At 43.7% G+C, this 18,244-nt stretch overlaps 1 long non-coding RNA gene and 5 other non-coding genes across 6 annotated transcripts; 4 read left to right on the top strand and 2 right to left on the bottom strand.

Moving 5' to 3' along the window:
- Positions 1–184: 184 nt before the first annotated feature.
- On the top strand, positions 185–9,081 carry LOC129631321 (uncharacterized). Its single transcript, XR_008703987.1, has 2 exons — positions 185–335; positions 8,334–9,081. It is a non-coding gene; the product is annotated as an uncharacterized LOC129631321 (long non-coding RNA).
- Positions 1,557–1,629, top strand: TRNAV-CAC (transfer RNA valine (anticodon CAC)). Its single transcript has one exon. It is a non-coding gene; the product is annotated as a tRNA-Val (tRNA).
- Positions 2,292–2,364, top strand: TRNAK-CUU (transfer RNA lysine (anticodon CUU)). Its single transcript has one exon. It is a non-coding gene; the product is annotated as a tRNA-Lys (tRNA).
- On the top strand, positions 7,828–7,900 carry TRNAV-AAC (transfer RNA valine (anticodon AAC)). Its single transcript has one exon. It is a non-coding gene; the product is annotated as a tRNA-Val (tRNA).
- Positions 9,082–15,720: 6,639 nt separating the features above from the next.
- On the bottom strand, positions 15,721–15,793 carry TRNAK-CUU (transfer RNA lysine (anticodon CUU)). Its single transcript has one exon. It is a non-coding gene; the product is annotated as a tRNA-Lys (tRNA).
- Positions 15,794–16,244: 451 nt separating this feature from the next.
- TRNAA-UGC (transfer RNA alanine (anticodon UGC)) lies at positions 16,245–16,316 on the bottom strand. Its single transcript has one exon. It is a non-coding gene; the product is annotated as a tRNA-Ala (tRNA).
- Positions 16,317–18,244: the final 1,928 nt, after the last annotated feature.

Genomic DNA, 18,244 nt, shown 5'->3' with positions numbered 1-18,244 from the left:
ACGACTTTGTAATGCGAGGGAGTGGGGAACGCAGACGAAACTGAAAGCCCGGCCTCCCCCATCGCCCGCCACTGGGGATAAATTTCGGGGGACCTTGGAAGGGCTTGGCACCCGTCTACTCTCGATGCTATGACCGTATCGGCCCGGCGCCATCCTACCGACGGAGAACTGCAGCAGGAACTCCCCACGGCCGATGCCGGAAATGGGAAGGGCGGGTGTCGGTGAGAACCCTGAAGTACTTCCGGCCCATCTAGGCGAAGGACTTGGTTGTTTGAAGACTCCGAGAGTCGGTCCGAGACTGACTAGGGGGCGGGGTCTGTAGAAGTACGGTGGAGGTGGGACCGGAGACCCTTCCCATACTCCCTGCTGTAGTTGGCATTTCCACACACTGTAGAAACTACCATCGGTCACTGTCGCTTCGTTTAGATGAACTTTCTTAACTGCCATCAGTAAAGGAACCGTAGCAAATCATGACATGCACATTCACACAGTGGAACACTTCAGATGTAAAAAAGGGAATCCTCCCCAAAATGTACAAATGAAATGAAAAAAACAAGGTGCTAAACAATGTGTAGAGTATAATTGTAAAGAAGGGAGGGGGATAGGATGTTAAATGTATGTAATAGCTTTATAGTCCTGTACTAATTCATAAAGGTAGTTCTCAGAGGGTTTAGTGAAATTACTGTCGTGCAAAACTATTATTGCCTAGCACATTGTAAGTGAGATACAAGGTTTAGCTATCCATCATTATCATCGTTGTTGTCTATCTCTGGATGAATACTAGTTTATCTAGGACACTTTTCTGTAAATGTCGTTCTGTATCTTTTGAACTTGAACCAAGTCAATTTATTGCCTTAAAGAAAAAAATAATAATTTTGTTTCCCACCACCCAATTGCTATTGAGTCTTTCAACTCTTTCTGAGCTGTGCACCACGCGTGCTCCACGCCCAGAATACTTCGAGGTCTGTCTGCGTGGAGTCGCAGTGTAAGAGCAGGGGCTCAAACTGGGTTTGCGGCATTGGGTTTTACTTGAGAGAATCCTAGCTAGGATGTAGAACGGTATCAGTCAAGATGCTGCTGTGGTACCTGGAGCATCTCAGCCAAATGGATTATTTGTGCGATAGAAATAATTCTTGATGTTTTTAAAAAACATGATCTTGCTTAATTAAAAAAAAATTTTAAAAACAGCAGGGAAAGTTACGGGACTCCCTAGTGAGTGTCGGGCGCTGCGCGATGCCAGAACTGGGCACGCAGAATTGACCCTAATCGCGAGGCGCTTCACGCTTCTTGTGGAAACGCCACAAAAGGACATGTGCTTTATAAAATGGTGGTGGGAACGCGCCAAAACTACGAATCTTCGTGCATAAACTATGTACTAGGCCGTGCCAGGAGCTGCAAGCGCTACTGTGGCAGATAAATGGGACCACCAGACCTGAATGTGGTTCAGACGGCCCCTAAAGCCCCATGTCCCTTTGGAATCCTGTGTTGTATCATCCTGACCAGTAGGGGCCATGTGTAGATTCAGGGAAGTAATCAGCGAGAAAGCCCTTGTGGGCGTTTCCGTAGTGTAGTGGTTATCACGTTCGCCTCACACGCGAAAGGTCCCCGGTTCGAAACCGGGCGGAAACATGTTTTACTTTTCAATTCTAGTCACTACCTCTCTCGCGTCCTGGATTGAAGACCGTCACATCAAAAACGTGTGTGTGTATCTATGTTTACCTGTATTTCTGTTTCTCGGAGACAGGCAGTGAAGCGGCACTGTAGCAGGCAATATTCTACCTAAGAGCTCCAGTGGAAATTCGGTTCTGGCACCTTAGCTAATCTTCTTGCTCTTCCCCACGGAAGCCTGCATGGCCAGCTGTCCCACGTCGAGAGGGTGTAGATTTCAGATGCTTTCGCCAGGCGCACAGTAGGAGCTCCATAGTACTTTTGTAGTTGTTTAGTAGTGAGCTGCCGGAGAAGGCAATGGCACCCCACTCCAGTACTCTTGCCTGGAAAATCCCATGGACAGAGGAGCCTGGTAGGCTGCAGTCCATGGGGTCGCTAAGAGTCAGACACGACTGAGCGACTTCACTTTCACTTTTCACTTTCATGCATTGGAGAAGGAAATGGCAACCCACTCCAGTGTTCTTGCCTGGAGAATCCCAGGGACGGGGGAGCCTGGTGGACTGCCGTCTATAGGGTCGCACAGAGTCGGACACGACTGAAGCGACTTAGCAGCAGCAGCAGTGAGCTGCATTCTTGCTTGTGGATTTTGGTCTCCTGGGACAGAAGACATGCGTCTACCAGTAGCCCGGCTAGCTCAGTCGGTAGAGCATGAGACTCTTAATCTCAGGGTCGTGGGTTCGAGCCCCACGTTGGGCGGTAATCGATTTTGGAAAATGAGACAGTAAAAGAGATCTCCGTGTAAGGGCAGCAGTCCGAGACCCTTCTGGGATCCATCTTCCCGCTGATGATGCCCAGTAGCTGGGCTACAGAACAGATGGAGTGCACCAAGCTCTAAGGGGACAGTGAAGGTTGAATACCGGGCGACAGATTCCTTGTTTACGAGACAATACTCCTCCAGAAACTGAGGTATGACCCCAGGGCACCCTGATTAGCGACCACTTTACGAGGTGATTTTGAGGTTAGTATTCCGCGCTCTTAAAGCCACGGCCCTATTTCGAAGTCTGAAGACCTCACGTTCAATATATTCTCCTTAAGCTCCATACTGAGTCGATCTTTTGTGAAATGTTGCCCTACACATCCTAGTCTCCACATTCCCCCCCCACACATAAAGGAATGTTAAAATAACCCCCCCCCTTTTTAAATCTTAAAATCATGATACATTTTATTTATAGAGTTCTAAGACTGATGACCTATCAAACACATTATTCTGGGAAAAGGCATTTGGTGAGTGTTGGAGGATATGCTTATGACAGGTCTTTACAGTTATTTAAAAAATTATTTTTTTGTTTTCTTTATTAATTTATTTTAATTAGAGGCTAATTACTTTACAATATTGTAGTTTTTGCCATACATTGACATGAATCAGTCACCGGATCCCCCCTCCCACATCCTTCCCCATCCCGTCTGTCTGGGTGGTCCCAGTGCAATGTCTTTTAGTGCCCTGTTTCATGCATCAAACTTGGACTGGTCATCTATTTCACATATGGTAATATACATGTTTCAATGGTAGTCTCTCAAATCATCCCACCCTTGTCTTCTCCGAGGGAGTCCAAAAGTCTGTTCTTTATATCTGTGTCTCTTTTGCTGTCTTGCACATAAGGTCGTTGTTACCATCTTTCTAAATTCCATATATATGCATTAATATACTGTATTGGTGCTTTTCTTTCTGACTTATCTCAATCTGTATAATAAGCTCCAGTTTCATCCACCTCATTAGAACTGACTCAAATCCATTCTTTTTAATAGTTGAGTAATATTCCATTGTGTATATGTACCACAACTTCCTTGTTTGTCTGCCAACGGACATCTAGGTTGTGTCCATGTCCTAGCTGTTGTAAACAGTGCTTTGATGAACATTGGGGTACACATGTCTCTTTCAATCCTGGTTTCCTCATTGTGTATGCCCAGCAGTGGGATTGCTGGGTCATATGGCAGTTCTGTTTCCTGTTTTTTAAGGCATCTCCACACTGTTCTCCATAGTGGCTGTACTAGTTTATATTCCTACCAACAATGTAAGAGTGTTCCCTTTTCTTCACATCCTCTCCAGCTAAAATGCCCTTTTTTAAAAAGACCCTAACATCAACATCTTCAGCAGGTCTTGTCACCAGCTTCTTCCTTAACTTCACATGAATTCATTCTTTTCCATTTATTGTTCCTCGGTCGGTCCTATAAATTCATCTCATTTTCTATTTTCCATCTGTAGAAGTCTCCCCACATACATACCAGACCACAACAGAAGTTGGCTGATTATATAAAGCTGGTTTATTAAACTTGCTAAGTGAAGGATAGTTATCACCTTCAGTCTCAGAAGTGTATGGAAAGGAAGAGTTAGGGAGAGTTTAGCATGACACCCTCTGAAGACAGTTGCCGGGGTCCAGCCCCAGCTGATCCAGGGTATTTGAAGGAGAGACGGCGTAGGCGAGGGTCAGGAAACAACTGCTTAATTACACTTTAATTAAGGATACAAAGAGTAATAGAATGAGGATAGCTCAGTAGGAAAATTCAGTGGAGAAAAGAGGCTGAGTAGCTTGGTTTACGCGGGAGACCAATAAAACTTCAAGACAAGAAGTTTGCACCACTTACGTAGGCCGCAGGCGTCCTTCCGTTCTCCCGAAGGAGAGGAGACACTGAGGCCTCCCCAGTCGGATCTTAGAAGCCCAGGCATAATTAGCAAGCATGGTGGGTTCCGCGCTCCAGATGGAGACTCAGCCAGAATTTGAAAGAGAGAGCGACATGGGGAGACCAAGTTTTGGTGAACAAGGCCCGCACTTTATTTTCCAAAGTAGTTTTTATACCTTAAGTTGTGCATAGAGGATAATGGGGGAAGGGGTGGAGTCATGCAAGGACAGCAGTTCCTGGTCCTAATCGAAGCCAGGCTTTCAAACTTATCATATGCAAAAGTTCAGGTGAATTACATCATCTTCTGGCTTGGAGGCCTGTTAACATTTTAAGAAACTTATTTTTCTCTAAAGGTGATTATTCCAAAGTCAGGCACCAGCCTCCCAAAAAGCATTGGACAAAGCTGCATTTTACATTTCTATACACCCATTATATCAATCAATACACTACCAAGGACACAGTAGGTAAGGAGTATGCAGACTTAGCAGCAAACATTGGCCCAACAAGTGAAAAACCCTTCACCAATACAATTTCTAATCAATCTTTTAACTACTCAAAGGAATCTGTGTTTAGACAGTTTAGAACATCTCCTGCCTCTCACAGTTGGGAGGCTCTGGACAATCACATGTGGCCGGAAAAACCTATTCAGGCAGGCTAGAGGATTTCCAAAGGAGTTTGTAGGTTAAACACAGTCACACCCAGGAATTAACTGGAGCTGTAAGCTAATTCTTTTTTCAGAGAGAGGTAGTGGGGGACAGCCCCCCGTAAAGTCAGAGGTGTAGGTGAAAGCACAAAGCAGAAAGTAGGCAGACTCTGGTTTTGGGGGTAGATGCTCGAGAATTTCCAGGGGGACTCCTGAGGCTCGATCCCGCCTTTGCGTATGCCGAGCCTCCTTCCTCATGACCTTTGCCATGGGCGGAGTGCCTCACGCTGGCTCCCGGCAGTGATAGAATTCCAGTTGAGCTATTACAGATCCTCACTCAATATGCAATATGCCGGCTCCCGGCACAGTGCAAGACAGGAATTGGGCAGAGCTGGTAAAACAGGTAGAGTTCCTAGTACAGTCATAACTCACAGATCCCTGGGGAGTTACTGTTATTACCATCTTTTCTTGGAATAGACGGGTCTAAACAAGCCAGTGTTGAAATAGTTTGGACTTTGGCATTTCGTGTTGCAAAAGGCTTGCAAATTCATCTGCAAAGTTGCTTCAGGGATATTTTTTTTTTTTACCACCTTTACTGGGACTGGAAAACATTCTTAAAAGATTCTGACTTTTTCATTAAGAGAAAGTCCAAATGTACACGTTTCTCTTCCCTGTCTCCCAACAAGCCAAGGGCACACCCTCCCCAGCTTTTTGCTACAATTTCTGCTTTTCTCTCCTCTCCACCCATTCCACAGAAGCCCCTCAGGCCAGGTCTTGTTTGGAATCCCTCTGCTGCTGCTGCTGCTGCTGCTAAGTCTCTTCAGTTGTGTCGGACTCTGTGCGACCCCATAGACGGCAGCCCACCAGGCTCCCGTTGCTGGGATTCTCAAGGCAAGAACACTGGAGTGGGTTGCCATTTCCTTCTCCAATGCATGAAAGTGAAAAGTGAAAGTGAAGCGCTTAGTTGTGTCCGACTCTTAGCGACTCCACGGGCTGTAGCCCACCAGGCTCCTCCATCCATGGGATTTTCCATGCAAGAGTACTGGAGTGGGGTGCCATTGCCTTCTCCGATCCCTCTGCTAGTAAGTGACCTATGTAGCTCTTGGCGTTCAGCAGTTCAGAATCAGGCTAATGCATGGTAGGATCTTTGCTCTTTAAAGGCCGAAGAGGCAGAAAGACTCTGATGTACGTTTTGGAGCCTTTCAGGAATGAAGAGCTGAAGGTGTGAGGGAAGTGAGACTTCCTCAGGGAGAGGGGCTGGAAGGACACAACCACAGTCCAGACAGGAAGGGGCTTGTGCCAGGGTCAAGGCAGCAGCCAGACGGAGAAGCGGCAAAGGAGCTGGATGTATGGTTTGTACTCAGGGTAGGAAAGGGGTCTTCTGGATTTCTGTTTTATATGGGTTAATAATCAAGATCAGATGCTGAAGATTGGGGCTGTTAGGGGAGGGAGGAGAGAGGTTTAGTCAGTTCAGTCTTGGACAGGTTGGGAGATATCTAAAAGGGCATGTCCAAGGCAGGAAGATCTGAAGCTTGGGGAGAGCGGTCACAGCTGGAGTGACAGATGGAGGGAAGGAGAGTGGGTCAAGTGTGAGCTGAGATCTGACCCTCAGGGAGTTGGCCTCAAGTACATAGAGGAGTCCGATTAGATGGAAACCCAGCAGCAAAACTTCCACTGAAGCCAAGGGAGTGGAGATGTGCAAAAAAAGGAAGGACAAATGGGTAGAGTCAAATTATGGTTTAGGAAGGGAAAATTGTAACGCATGCATGAATTCAGCCACTTGCAGTCTCCTTGCTAACCTTGAACTAGACTCTGACAAGAGTCTCCTGCCCTGTGCTCTGGGGGAGAGGGGCTTCCCTGTCACAGAATCCGTACTCACACATTAAGAATCCCCACTCAGTACGACCCAGGCTCTTTTCCAATTCCTGGTTACCTTGGTCTTTGGCAACCAGCGCTGGTGGCAGAAAAACACTTTGCAGTATTTTAAACCATCCATACTGCTCTTAAATTTGCATACGTGTAAACGACATATAATATACGTTAAATTTCATCCCAATTCTGGGCATCGAATGCTAGGATTGATGAATTTTATTTTTATAAGGTACTTAAGAGATTTCACTACATTTTCAAAATTTAATAAAAATTTCAGCTTTATTTAAGTAACATCGACTTAAAACGATATGTTTCAATCTCCCCTTTATTCTTAATAATTTTATATTATTTCTAAGAAATAGTTATTCTGAAAGCATATGTAAAATTAATTTCATTGTTGCTTGTTCGTATTTAACATATATTTTTATGAAAATATATTCAAATCTCATGTATTTTTATTTGAATACTTTAGAGTGTAACTATCAATAGAGCACAAATTATGTGAAAATTTAAACCCGGCGGCAGTCCCCCTCAGTTCAGTTCAGTTGCTCAGTCGTGTCCGACTCTTCGCGACCCCAGGAACCGCAGCATGCCAGGCCTCCCTGTCCATCACCAACTCCCGGAGTGTAACCAAACTCATGTCCATTGAGTCGGTGATGCCATCCAACCATCTCATCCTCCGTCGTCCCCTTCTCCTCCTGCCCGCAATCTTACCCAGCATCAGCAGTCTCCCTAGAAGACAGATAATGAAAAGGGTTATCCAAGTTTTACCTTCCCTTCGGCGAGGCTTGCTGCTTTCATTCACGCCTTTTTTTAAAAAATTGCTGAACTTGACTGATTTCATAACCTACCAACCGGTCGTGCTCCACAAGTTTGACAAACACTGCTACCTGGGGCCACCAGGGGACCGATGTCCTAGAGTAGAATTGTTCCAAGGGCTCCTGACCCAGAAGGTGAGGTAGGAGGGCCTGGGCAATGACAATGACTATAGTCTATAAGGGATTTGAAAGGAGTAGATGTCAGGTGTTTCCGTAGTGTAGTGGTTATCACGTTCGCCTAACACGCGAAAGGTCCCCGGTTCGAAACCGGGCGGAAACAGTAAGGATGCTTTCTATTTTCCCCAGCTACAACCACTTTCTTCTGGTTGATTTGTCAAGTTTTGTCATCTGTCCCTGGAATGTATGTGTGTAAAAGTATGCTTAGCTTTTACAGTTTTATACTATCGCTCTCTTTTCCAATCTATTACCAGTTCACTTCAAGCGAGTATATTACGGATGTCTAGGTCTGTAGCGCAAGAGAAGGTGGTCTGTCATTAGAGCCATCCTTCACAGAACTTAAAATCCTAGAATATCAGAAGGCAGGAATGCCACTCAAAGACAAATGAAATAGTAGAAAGTACAAGAAGTGCGTTGGAATCATATAGTGGAAGTCAGGCTGGGAAAGAGAGTTCACAGGAAACAGCAGTAATAACCTCACCATGTATCACAATCACGTTGACTGGTCCTGTTGTCGGTGTCTCCCTCTCCTGCAGGTGAGGCCACTGAGCCACAGACACGTCACACGAGATGACTAAATGTGGGGTAGAGGAAGTAGCAGACGGAGCTAAAGGACGGAGAATGCGGAATGAAACGGCTCCTAGAGAAATTCAAGTTAGCATAGCCGGGAAAGTACCTGGTTCTGCCAGAGATCTGCTGGTGACTGGTTCCCGCTCAGCGCTGACGAATATTAGCGCGACAACCTTCACCTTACGGGACACCACCGTGAGCGAGTCTAAGTTCTTCTATCCTGACTGGTTTCACTCCAGGCCTGCACCTACGGCATCCGTCTTCAGCGGCAGAATAGAACAGTAAAAAGAACATCAGCCTCTCCACAGGTGTCTCGGTCAGCCGCCTTCTTCATCCGTCCTCACTTGCTGCGCATCTGCTGCGTGCCTATGCGACTCGAAGGGTGTGTTAGGAAACGGGCTCCAGAGGTCAAGGGCAAAACGTCCGCAAAGGCTTCAGAGAAGCAGACCAGCGGTACTTGGAGTCCCCAGGCCAGAGTTCCCGGCCTGAAAGATGTCTGCAGACAGGCACACGGTGTGGACTTGTGAAGAAGTGTAGCCTGCTTCTATGCATGGAAAATGGGGTTTACACTTTCATACACCTGACGGTACAACAATTTACACGAGCGAGAAGCAACTACTTCTTTCCCTAGGACTTCTGTCAAGCTTGAAAGTCAAATAGATAAAATATCTAAGTGGTAAATCAAATTCTTTTTAAATAAAGTTTCACAGGGTTTTTTTGTTTTTGTTTTTTTTCTTTTTGCATTGGGGCGGGGCTGGGGCCGGGGGTGTTGGTTGTGCGGAGGTGGGGGCGGGGTGGAAGGTTGGGAGGCCGTGCTGCGCAGCTTGAGAGATTTTAGTTGCCAGGCCAGGAATCAAACCCCAGGCCCTGGCAGTGAAAGCACTTTCGCATCTTAAATGCAGACAAAGCATAATCAAAACTAGCTACGTGATGGCAAAGCTTGTTAGGTTACCTGCATTCACATAACTTTCACAGACACAAAATCAATATCATGCCCGTATCTTTATCAGTGCTTTTTTAAAAATACTCACTCATATGCCTTAGCTTGGTTTACAGATGTAAACCCGACCAAAACGGCTAGGGCCCAGCTGTACAACGTAGAGCCCTAGAAGAGTGAAGAATTTTGGACCCCACTTGGAAGAATTTTCCCAGAGTTTCCCCTGCTCCCTCAATTTCTTTTTTCTTTTTTTTTTTTTTTTCCCTCAGTTTTTACTGACTGATTTGAGATAGATCAGAACAGTCCCTGCATCCCAGGCTCTGGACTGTCAGAGTGTCTCTTGCTGTACCCCCTCCAAGCCCACCCAAGACTCCGGGAGGCCAGGATCATCACTCAGTCCTGTCACTCTTCACCAGGTGGATTTTGGTCCCTGCCTCAGCTAACCTTCGAGTCTCCTCTGACTTCCTTGGGGAGGCAGTAAACAAATCCACTGCAACACAGTTAACACCAAAGAGGCAGCTGGGCTAGGCAATAAGCTCCACAGGAAGTTGTCTCATGAGGGTCATATTTCTTTTGGGTTACATTTAATGCTAACTTGTCAATAGGGCTTGAGAGCTTTATTAGTTTCATCTTGTTTCAATTAATGCTAAAGTTATCCTCTTTTTGATGCTTAAATTGTTGCTGCTTGTCAGTGGAAGCCCCTTTAAAATTGGCCCCTTTATCCTTTCAGCACTGCCCTGACAATTTGAAAGCACACTTATTTTCTGGTAGAAACTCACACTTCAGGCCTATCTTTAATTTTTCCTAGATAAAGAATAATTTTGGACCTTACTTGGAAGAATTCTTGAAAGAATCAAGTTCAGAAAGGTGTTTTGTTTTCTTTTTTTTTTTTTTTAGTAAAAAATAAAAGAGTCAAATATGGGTACCAGGACACAATGCATGGGACCAAAGGTTGGCTCCCCCACTTCTGAGGTTCCCTAGGGAAATCCTTTAAAGGATGTAAACGTACACTGAGAGCTCTATTTAATTGTAGCTTTGCTGGATCTTTACCTTTTTTTTTTCCCCCAAATAAACCTCAATCAAATATACTCAACATCAATACTCTACAAAATTATTTACCTAAATCTCTCACTCAAAAGTAATTGTGTTACTTTTTGCTTTTATTTTTTAAACTTTTATTAAGAAATATAAAGTAGACAGAATGGTATTAAGAAGTCCCAAGCACTCATCACTCAGCTTCAACACTTCTCTCTCTTCCACCATTTCTGTTTTATCTCTACATTCACCAGTTCCCACCCCATGGCCTCATTTCTTTATATTCCTCATAGATCTCGTGATATATCCTTCTATAGTCACTCTATTGATCATCTCCCTTTCCCTCTGGTTATTCTGTTACTGTATAAAACTTCAGCGTTAGGAAATAATATTAATAGCTACAAACCTTGTGAATTGAATCCTTACCATGGACTAAAAACTGTTCTAGATGCTGGGCACACATTGATTCTTTGCACTCTTGCAACAAACCTATGGTGTGCCACTGTTAAAGGGAAACTTCATTCATTCATTCATTTACACTGCAGTGAAAAAGACAGGCCAGTGAAAAAGACTTGACCTCCTGATGTTTACCTTCTAACAGGCAATTAAAACAACAAACAAATAAGCAGATAGAAAAGTAATCTTAGAGAGTGATACAGACTGTGAGAAAATTAGTGAGGGTTATCTGACAGAGTGGTAGGCAGAGGACAGTATTAGAGAGATAGTCCAGGAAAGATACATCACAAGAGGTGACAATGAGCTGAGAAAGATAAGAAAGAGCCACCTTAGAAATATCTTGGAGAAATGGACTTTGGGAGAAGGGGCAGAAGGTTCAAAGGCCCTGAAGTAGGTGTAAACTTGGTGGATTTAAGGATGGGGGAAAAAACCAAGACCTCCTTAACCAACCTTGGAGGTTAAGGAGCCACAGCTATACCCCCAAGGCTCTGCATTCTGATGACTGCATCCACACCATTTGCTGGTTTTGTTTGCAGATGGGTAGAAAAATGAGTGGAGGACACAGGATTTTATGTGTTTGAGGACTCCCAGGCAAATGAAGAACACAGTAGGAATTTTAACACAGTGTGGAGTTTTTAAGATGAACACACAGGTTCATTCAGAAATTTTCAAATAAACAATAAACATCAGCTCTAGGTCCTAGCTGTGTGACCTCACCAGTGCCTCCCTCACCTCGTCGTGAATTGAGGGTTCAGATAAAGTCTGTAATTATCATTTAAAATGTTTTAGAGAATATCATCAGTGGCTTAGATGTTCAGAATGATGCCTTTCGGTGGCTTTAATTCACATAAGAACCAATGAAAGGGATTGTTCTGGTTGTTTCAACATTTTCTAGCTTTATAAGAAAAACAACAAAATTTTTTAATTGAATTTAAAACCTTGAGAAAAACTAGACTTTAACATTTGTAACTATAATACAATGAATATTAATCACAAAAGAAGTATATATTCCTTTCCCTTTTCAAAAGCCTTCCACTGCCCTTAGACACTGAACATCTCAAATGACAGCAGAAAGGGTTTCCCAAAATAGGCAGTGATTTTAATTCAATTGGTCCTGACACAGACTAGAGGAGCAGGTCATTCTGGGTCATCTTTTTTGGCCATTATTCCTTTTGCAGGGAGTCCTCCAGAGTTAGCTTGCTCTAGTTGACCTTTTGTCTTCTTCCTTACCCCAAATTCACATTCCCCATGATGTGACTGAGATATGCCTTTTTCTAGGGGGACTTGCACCCTTAAACCAATGTGATATAAATAGCATTGAAATAATGGGGTGAGCCTTTGATGACGTTTGAACCATCTCTGCTGATGCTACAGAGACCATAGAAGAATGATTTTCTCAAGTTTAGGAAAGGGAAACCAGTAACTGTTAAAGATACAGGAGTATTTTTATTTTTGATACTAGAATATTTTTAGACTGGTCAGAATATCCGTCTACTTGTTCATGCTCAGTTGTGTCCGACTCTTTGCAATCCCATGGACTGTAGCCCGCCAGGCTCCTCTGTTTATGGTATTTCCCAGGCAAGAATACTGGAGTGAGTTGCCCTTTCCTCCTCTAGGGGATTTTCCTGACCCAGGGATCAAAACTGCATCTCCTGTGTCTACTGCATTGCAGGCAGGTTCTTTACCCACTAGCCATGAATATAGTAAACCTGAAGATAATTTTCTGTTTCAAATGATATTTTTAAATAAAAATATTCAAGTAGATGGTTGATCAGTGAAAGTGAAGTCGCTCAATCGTGTCCGACTCTTTGAGAGCCCATGGACTGTAGCCTACCAGGCTCCTCCCTCCATGGGATTCTCCAGGTAAGAGTGCTGGAGTGGGTTGCCATTTCCTTCGCCAGGGGATCTTCCCGACCCAGGGATCGAACCCTCATCTCCCGCATTCCAAGCAGACGCTTTAACCTCTCAGCCACCAGGGAAGCCCCTTTACATATAAATTATATATAATCGTTATTCGAGATCACTTCACAATCTACATGCATGATCAAATAATTTATATATGCCCTACATGACATCAAGATGTTATAGAAAATCACATACAAATTTAATTTCCTATATCTGACTAGAGTCTTCCTGCCCAAGGGAGAAAATTTGCCAAGTAAAAAATAACTAAACAGGTCTTCCAACGATGTCATGGCTTTGCAAGTGAAGAAAACACGATGGCTCCCACAAAAACATGTCTGAAAAGAGAAAACAGTGTTATCCTATACAGTTGGATTAGAAATCATAAGTTAGAGTGACAATGTGATCTTCAAAATCTTTTGTCCAAGTATGCTCCTATGAGAGGCAAAAGGAAGGTCCCTTTCTCTGTAGGTAGTATCCTGTAGGCCCTGCAATGGTTATTATTTTATAAGACAGACAATGAGGGACCCTGGCAATATTAAGGGGATAGGGACAGCCACATGTTAGGTTTGTTTTTCAAGCAGCTTGATGCCACCAAGGCAGAGGAGAAACAGTTATTCATGACTGGTGGGAAGTAATAATACCCTGTAGGAGCCATAGCCTGGTAATTTGTCTATTTCTGTAAAATTACAGCTTCATATATAATGAATCTTACTTGACCCAGGAATCTTACTTCTGGTAATTTTCCTTGCAGATGTAAGTTCAAAAGTGCAAAATGACTACACTACATGCTTATTAATGCAGCATCACTTGAAATAGCATGAGATTGGAAACTATAAATATCCATCAGTAGGTGATCTGCTGAATGAACTAGGATTCATCTACAGTGGGATATTAGACAGCTGCAAAAAAGACTGAGTAAAATTTCTATGTCTTGAGATAGAAAGAAAATAAAAATATAACAGAGCTGTAATTATATCTTTATGTAAGATAGAGGAAAATAAAAATATCTCTGCATTAAAAAAATTCTGGGAGAATATGCACATGGATGCAAACTTGTTACCTAAGAAAGGAGAATAGAAGTTGGATACTTTTCACTGAATATTTTTATAGATGTTTCACTTTTTGAACAGTACAGTATATTACCTACTCAAAAGATGTTTTAAAAATTCATTTCATGGTGCAGCCTCTGTGGAAAATGGTATGACGATTTAAAAAAAATAAACATAGAAATACCTTATGATCAGCAAATCCACTTCTAGATATATGTGCAGAAGTGAAAGCAGGAACTTGAACAGAACAGATATAAGTAAACCCATATTCACAGCAGCATTATTCACAGTTGCTGAAAGATGAAAGGAATCTAAGTGGACTGATGCTGAAGCTGAAACTGCAGTACTTTGGCCACCTGATTCAAAGAACTGACTCATTTGAAGAGACCCTGATGCTGGGAAAGGTTGAAGGCAGGAGGAGACGGGGACAACAGAGAATGAAATGGTTGAATGGCATCACCGACTTGATGGAAATGAGTTTGAGCAAGCCTGGAGAGTTGGTGATGGACAGGAAAGCCTGGCATGCTGCAGTCCATGGGGTCACAAAGAGTCAGACAGGACTGAGCAACTGAACTGAGCTGAAGTGTCTACTAAGAGATAAATGGATAAACAAAATATGGTATATACATACAATGGAATATTGAAAAGTGAAAGTGTTAGTCGCTCAGTCGTGTCTGACTCTTTGGGACCCCAGCGATCAAACCCAGGTCTCCCACAAAGTGGGCAGATTCTTTATCGTCTGAGCCACAAGGGAACCCCCTGTTGTTTAGCCTTGAAAGGAAGAAATTTGGAGCATGCTACAATATGGAAGAATCTTGAAGATATCACACTAAGTGAAATAACCCAATCACAAAGGAAAAATAATTTTGATTCATCTTATATGAAGTTCCTAGAGTGGCAGGCAGTAAAGAATTCATCAAGCAATGCAGGAGAAGTGGGTTGGATCCCCGGGTCTGGAAGATCCCAGAGAAGGAAATGGTAACCCACTCCAGTATTCTTGCCTGGGAAATCCCAAGGACGGAGGATCCCTGGTGGGCTACAGCCCATGGGATCTCAAAGAGTCGGACACGATTTAGTGACTAGACAACAACAACAAAGAATAGCCAAATGCATAGAGACAGAGAGTAGAACGGTGGTTGCCAGGGACTGGGAGAAAGATAGATAGGGAGCTAATGTTCATTGGGTAGAATTGCAGTTGGGCAATATGGAAAAGTTCTGAGGATGGATGGTGATGAGGGTTGCCTAGCGATGTAAGTGTGTTTAGAGGCACAGAATTGTGCACTTTAAAATAGTGAAAACGAACAAGATCCTACTGTATAGCACAGGAAACTATATTCACTATCTTCTAATAAACCATAGTGGAAAAGAATATGACAAAGTATATACATATACATACATACATATGTCTATATGTATATAGACATATATACATATACATACAGGCAAAGAGTTGGACACGACTGAGCGACTGAACTGATATATATATCTGCTGTATAGCAGAAACTAACACATTGTGTATCAGCTATAATTATTTTTTAATAGTGAAAATAGTAAATTTTATTACATACGTTTTGAACAATTTTTAAAAAATATTTATTTTTGGCTGCATTGGGTCTTCTTTGCTGGACGGATGCTTTCTCTAATTGCGGCGCACAAGCTTCTCATTGCAGTGGTATCTCTTGTGGAGCTCAGGCTGTAGAGTACCTAGGCTTCAGAAGTCGCGGCTACGCCTCCAGAGCCCAGGCTGAACAGTTGTGACCCATGGGCTTAGTTGCCCAAGGCAATGCGGGTTCCTCCCAGGCCAGGGATCAGTAATTTCTAAAATGTTGCTTTGCTAGTAGGTAAAGGATACAGTAATCAACGAACAAGAGCATAACAGCAAGAAGCCCACATCAACTTATACACATGGATCAAGAACAGAAGTATTTTTCATTATCAACCTTCCGGTAGTTAAGAGCAAAATACACCCGTCGCCCAACGTGGGGCTCGAACCCACGACCCTGAGATTAAGAGTCTCATGCTCTACCGACTGAGCTAGCCGGGCACGTAAACTTTCGTCTCAGTAACTTTTACTTGAAGGAAGGGTTCCGGTTGTATCTAGCTTGAGGTTTAAAGTTGAATTTAATTGGGACAAAATTGGGCCACTAAAGACAAGATTATTGGCAACCTGAGAAATTCAAACTCTACCAATCATGCTTGACTTACCGTCCTTCCCACTTCCGTCCCTTTTCTGCCATCACCCTAGCCCTTTTCCATCCCTGAGAAACACAGGCTCTGAGGAGGGATGTTTGCATCCTGATGCAATAGCAGAGCTTAATCCGTGAATTTTCAGTCCGAAGTTTAAATGCACCGTCGCGGGGTTGAGCCTAGAGTGGGTGAAGGCCGCCGCCGTGCCCACAACCTGCGCAAACTCCACGATTTAGGGTGTTTCCTTGGGTTCTGCATTTCTAAACTCTGGGGTCGAGAGAAAGCAAAACAGAAACTGCTGCTTGTTCTGGAGATGCCGGGGATCGAACCCGGGGCCTCATACATGCAAAGCATGCGCTCTACCACTGAGCTACATCCCCAGCCCGCCGCAAGCCTTCCTCTAATTTCTGTTAGGTGGTTATTGGCAAAAAGCACGGTCGAACGAAAGGCATCTGCTGGTTTTGACAATCGAAAGGCTGCAAAGGCCAGCGGCCAGCGCTGGGAGCTATTCCAGGGTCCTCTACTGACTCTAAGCGACTGGACTTCGACCGAGATGACGACCAAGGGGAGCACAGGACCAGGATAAACACTTGGAGGCAGCGGTGAAAAAAGAAGGGAAAGTCATCCGGCACGAGGCTCAAAAATGAATTGTGAGCCGAAAGAAGCAAAGTAAGATTAGGTGCAGGATGCTACGTTTGTTAAACAAAGAGAAGAGTTGTTCAGTCGCTCAGTTGTGTCCGACTCTGCCACCGCATGGACTGTAGCATGCCGGGCTTCCCTGTCCACTGTCTCCCAGAGCTTGCTCAAAATCACGTCCATTGAGTCGGTAATGCCATCCAACCATCTCCTCCTCTGTTGTTCCCTTCTCCTCCTGCCTTCAATCTTTCCCAGCATCAGGGTGTTTTCCAATGAGTCAGTTCTTCGCATTGGGTGGTCAAAGTATTGGAGCTTCAGTATCAGCCCTTCCAATGAATATTTAGAGTTGATTTCCTTTAGGATTACTGATTTGATCTCCTTGCTGTTCAAGGGACTCTCAAGAAGTCTTCTCCAGCACCACAGTTGGAAAGCATCAATTCTTTGGCGTTCAGCCTCTCAACTGTGCAGCTCTCACATCCATGCATGACTACTGGAAAAACCATAGCTTGACTCTGCAGACCTTTGTCCGCAAAGTGACGTCTGCTTTTTAATAAGCTGTCTAGGTTTGTCATAGCTTTTCTTCCATGGAGTAAGCGTTTTTTTAATTTCATGGCTGCAGTCACCATCTGCAGTGCTTTTGGAGCCCAAGAAAATAAGTCTCTCACTGCTTTCATTGTTTCCCCAGCTATTTGCCATGAAGTGATGGGACTGGATGCCATAATCTTCGTTTTTTGAATGTTGTTTTAAGCCAGTTTTTCCACTCTGCTCTTTCACCTCCATCAAGAGGCTTTTTAGTTCCTCTTCACTTTCTGCCATTAGGGTTGTGTCATCTGCATATCTGAGGTTATCGATATTTCTCCCAGCAATCTTGATTCCAGCTTGGGATTCATCCAGCCTGGCGTTTCGCTTGATGTACTCTGCACAGAAGTTAAATAAGCAGGGTGACAATACACAGCCCTGATGTACTCCTTTCCCAATTTGGAACCAGTCCATTGTTTCATGTCTGATTCTAACTGTTGTATCTTGACATGCATACCAGTTTCTCAGGAGGCAGGTGAGGTGGTCTGGTATTTCCATTTCTTTAAGAATTTTCCACAATTTGTTGTGATCCACACAGTCAAAGGCTTTAGCTTAGTCAATGAAGCAGAAGTCGATGTTTTTCTGGAATATTCTTGCTTTTTCTATAATCCAACAGATGTTAGCAATTTCATCTCTGATTCCTCTGCCTTTTCTAGATCCAGCTTGTACATCTGGAAGTTCTTGTTTCAAGTATTGTTGAGAAGAAGGAGTGTAGTAAAGTGTGCAATATTTGTACAAAATAATTCAGAATTGCAAAGTTGACACTCAGGATTGGAAGGGGGCTGGGGCATAGGCGATGGGCAAAGGTTTTCACTGTTAAATGCTCTGTACATCTGAATTTTGAGCCATATTTAAATTAATTGAATCCAAGAAAAGCTTATCAAGCTCTGTTGTGTACCTAGAACTGCTGTAGAAACTGGGAGTTCGGCCATAAGCAAAACTGACATAGTTCATTACATCTTTCAGCTCTGGTTTCAGAGGAGGTTGAGTGCTAAAGAGAAAATAGAGCCAGCCTTGAGAGAGAGAATGGAGTAAAGCATGATTCTGAGAAGGTGATGTTTGAAGAAAAGGGTTGAAAGGAGATGGAATGTGA

The sequence above is a fragment of the Bubalus kerabau genome, chromosome 1 (genome assembly GCF_029407905.1).
Source record: "Bubalus kerabau isolate K-KA32 ecotype Philippines breed swamp buffalo chromosome 1, PCC_UOA_SB_1v2, whole genome shotgun sequence".
Classification (NCBI taxonomy): Eukaryota; Metazoa; Chordata; class Mammalia; order Artiodactyla; family Bovidae; genus Bubalus; species Bubalus kerabau.
This window is presented reverse-complemented; position numbering and strand designations above follow the sequence as displayed.